Source organism: Tupaia chinensis, unplaced genomic scaffold (assembly GCF_000334495.1).
Source record: "Tupaia chinensis unplaced genomic scaffold, TupChi_1.0 Scaffold142100_1, whole genome shotgun sequence".
NCBI lineage: Eukaryota > Metazoa > Chordata > Mammalia > Scandentia > Tupaiidae > Tupaia > Tupaia belangeri.
The window spans coordinates 2,087,000-2,091,083 of NW_006201951.1; positions in this window are offsets into that span (position 1 = coordinate 2,087,000).

The following is a 4,084-nucleotide window of genomic DNA, read 5'->3' on the forward strand; positions in this document are numbered from 1 at the left end:
TGCTTCCGGGGGGCTGTGCCAGCCATTCTGTAGTCTTGAGGAGCAGCAGCTTGAGCACAGAACATCTAGGAGGACAGAGGAGGAGGTCAGGCAGCTGAGTGAACTGGGGGCCTTCCCATGGTGCTTGGGGGCATGTTCCCTTCACGCTTAGCCCTCCGAGGTGGGACTCTAGCGCCTGAGGGATCTGCTGACACTGTTTCTTCTGTGGCCTCTTGTTCTGCCAATGTCTCCCTGGGGCACCTACTCTCTGGGTGCAGGCCCGGCTTCCTCTGTGCTGAGGCCTCACATTCTGGGGCGTTGTGGGCTCCCCAGCCCCCGCCCGAATGCTCAAAATCTCCAGGATCTGGCCCTCTCTGCCCAGCAGCTCCCAGCCAGCGTGGCAGGGTGTGTGTGTGGGGTTCTTAAGCAAGGCACGGTAATCTCGCTGTGAAAGGGAAGAGATTTCATTTGAGGATAATAAAAATTAGAATTTCTGTTCATTAAGAGACAGAATTGGGCTGGCCCTGACAGCCTAGTGGCTAGTGGGACCTACATGGCTGCCCGCAGTTCGAATCCCAGCCCCAGTGGTTGGTTGCACTGGGCTCATGTGTGTGCCAAGCCCAGACAGGACAGAGACACCGAGGGGGAGGGCTGCAGCACTGCCCCGCTGGGGCTGCTTTCTCTCTCTCCGGGGGGTATACGTGCTCTCTGGCAAGCAGAGAGACAGATTCGGGAGGGTGAAGAGGCGAGCTCGCGAGGAGGCGGTAATCCGTCACAGGTAACTGATGAGGGGCCGGCCTGGCCGCGTAAACCTTCCAGATGGATGAGGACAATGACACGCCGGCAGCAGCATGGGCGAGACACGGGAGGCCCCTCACGGTGATGCTGGTGGTGCGCGGCTTGGTCGGCATCGGGCAGCTGTGGGGAGCTGCAGGGCGACCACGTCTCAGCCCTGACGCCTGGCCGTGGTCACTGGGCGACGGACAGGAGCTGATGGGAGCTGGGACTGCATCCCCCTGTGGGAGCACAGCTGAGCAGCGGCTCTGGAAGGCACTCGGGGTGATGCTGTGGAGCTGAACGGCCTCCTGCGTGCCGAGACCCAGGAGCGCAGGGACAGGGGTCCCAGGAGACAATCTGTGCGAGGAGCTACCTGTCGGAGGCGGGCAGGTCTTGGTGTGGCCACACGGCGAGATATGGACTGCGGTGGGCACGGGGGCCCTGGAGCTACAGCCAGTGACAGGACATGTCCACACAGCTCAGGGACAGGGAGCCTGGAACATGACACTCGGCAGGGGGTCTGGGAAGGAGTGGCCACGGAGCCAGTTGTCCCGGACACAGCCACTCACAGAGGTCAGAGGCCTGTGGTCACTTCGTGGTTCAGGCCGGCTGGGGCCACATGGCTGATGACGTTGTTCTTGGGGCCGGGGCTCCTGGGGTATTAGCACGTGAGTGAGTGAGTGGACAAGGCTGTCAAGACAGTGACAGTGGGACCAGCAGTTAGTGTAATGGCTTTGTCGCTGGACGCCCATGCAGCTGACTGCGGTTCAAGTCCCGGACCTGGTGGCTTAAACTCACGCCAGGTGCGTGTGCGTGTGTGCCCAAGATCCCGAGAGGAGAATGGAGGAGAAGGGATTGCAGCATGGCCATCTCCCCGGGGGTGATTTCTCGCTTTCTGTCTCTCTGTCTCTCTCTGTTTTTCTGGCAAGTGCACGCGCCCTATAGCAAAAACTTCTCCAATTAAAAAAACAGACAGTGACAGTGGCCAGCATGGGTGAGCGACGGCCTGGGTACAGTTACCGGCCTAGGCGAGGGAGGCGGTAACACGGCCGAGGGCCTGGGCTGTGGTTTTCCCGGGGTGCCTGCTGCCTGGCTCAGGGCCTGCGGAGGACGTCGGGTGCGGTGGGCCAGCGATCTGGAGGAGGGAGGCCTCTTCCTCCTGCTCCAGGCATTTTCCGAGCCTCAGTTTCCGAGACGAGTTTCCAAGGAGAAGCTGAGTGACGAGTTCAAATCCTAACTCCTTCTCGTAGGCCTTGCCAGGCCCCATCAGCCCGAGAGGAAGGAGGAGCCGGCACCTGCTCGCTCCCGACGAGCTCTCAGCGGTTCGTGGTTTCCCCTCCTGGGAACACTGCCAGCTTCTGTTTTTCTGGAAAATCCGTTTTCTAGGGTATCTGGCTCTGACCCACACGTGGACATGGGTGTGAGCAGCTTCATCCATTTCATGGCTTCCTGTCCCCGGAGAGGCTGCAGGAGGAAGGAGGCTCTGCGATGCGGACGTCGGGTGTCGGAACGGGGTGCTTTCTCATGCCGATCGTGGGGTGTATGGAGTGGGGGGCCAGGAAGGCACTCAGCTTCGCGGAACGCCAACACGCTCGGGCACAGCGGGCACAGTCTCCTGGGAGCATTGTCCATGGGGGTTTGCCGGTGCAGGCCGGCCAGGGAGACCCGTGGAGGTGCGTCAGGTGTGGGCTGCGGTCCTGGCTACCCGTCCATCCCTGAGCTCTGTGGGGGCCCTTGTGGGGTGTTTCCTGAACTTATTTGACATGGGGAGCCTGTTCTGGTCCGCTATGAGCAGCAGAAAAGCCCAGTGCTTAAGGGGCTGACTGTGGTTGGAATCTTGGTCCTGGCGTTAAGGACCTGTCGGGCACACGCACGCACACGTCCCAGATCCCAACAGCACGTGGAAACGGAGGGGAGGGATTGTGGCGTGACTGCACCCACCGAAGGGTGTGTTGCCGTCTCTCTCTGGTGGGTGCACAGCCCCTCTGGTGAGGAAATTAAAGAAGAAAAAGAAGTGCCCATGTCTGGGTGGTTTTAAAGAAAGGCGGTTTATTTGGGTCGTGGTTTTGGAGACGGAGCGGTGGAGGGGCCAGTGCGGCCCTGGGGGATGTCCTGCCGCCCTGTAGCACAGTGCAGGGGACAAGGGCACCCTGCTGTCTCATCCCCACTTCTGCAACCACGAGGGCGGTGAAGTTGCCTCCCACAGGCTTCATCTCCACCCCCACCGTCGTGTCAGACCAACGCTCGATTTCACGAACCACCGGCCCCGGCGTGGGAGCACTGGGGCACGTCTGAGCCACAGTAGGGCCGAGCTGCCGCCGGTGGCCCTGCCTCCCGGGACCTCAGACAGTATCCACCCTCGACGGGGCCCGTTCCCTCAACGACTGACGAGCTCGCGCACCCCAGGGCGGGGGCCCCAGTTCTCAGCGCCGGGCCACCGTCTTGCCTGCCTGGACCTCTCCCGCGTCCCTAGGTGGTCTCAGGTCGCCCTCGCTGTGCCCCACTGTCCTCTTCCGTAAGTGTCTGAGAGGTTGGCAGTCAGAGGCCGTGGCTCAGCCCTGTCCTGTGTCTGGTGGGGACTCAAGGCCTAGGCCAGGGCTCTGGTTGAGGCCCAGGCTGGGGCCAGGCCTGGAGAAGCAGGCACTCACCCAAGGCCACGCAGTGCGTCCCCTGCAGGAGGGGTGGGGCTGCCCCACGCTGTGCACGCCATCCGCATAACCGCCTTTGGAGAGCCGTCGGTGACACAAGCTCACCCTGAGGGAGTGCGTGCGTGTGGGGTGGCCATGTGATGCTGGCCATGAGGCGGAGAGCTGGAGGGCTGAGCCGGGAGCCAGGGCCGAGGGGTCCGCAGAGCCTGGGGACAGGCACGGCGTGGTCTCAGCCCCTCCCCGCCAGCTCTCATCTGCAAGGCCCGGGCCCTCCTGCACCTTCTCTTGGACTCACCAGCCTGTCCGCTGCACCTCCCAGCAGTCAGCTCTGGGCTCTCGCTCTCTCACGACTCACGCACTTCCAGCACGCCCGCCTCTGCCTGAGCTGTCGCCCCCAGCCCCCTTCTGTGACCCCCACAGGCTCTGGGAGCCCCTTGCACTGTACTGGCGCACTGCACTGGTGCACTCCACAGGCAGATTGAACTGGTGTACTCACTGACACACTGCACTGGAGCGCTGCACCAGTGTACTCACTGACACACTGCACTGGAGCGCTGCACCGGTGTACTCACTGACACACTGCACTGGTGTACTCACTGACACACTGCACTGGTGTACTCACTGACACACTGCACTGGTGTACTCACTGACACACTGCACTGGAGGGCTGCACCGGCCTA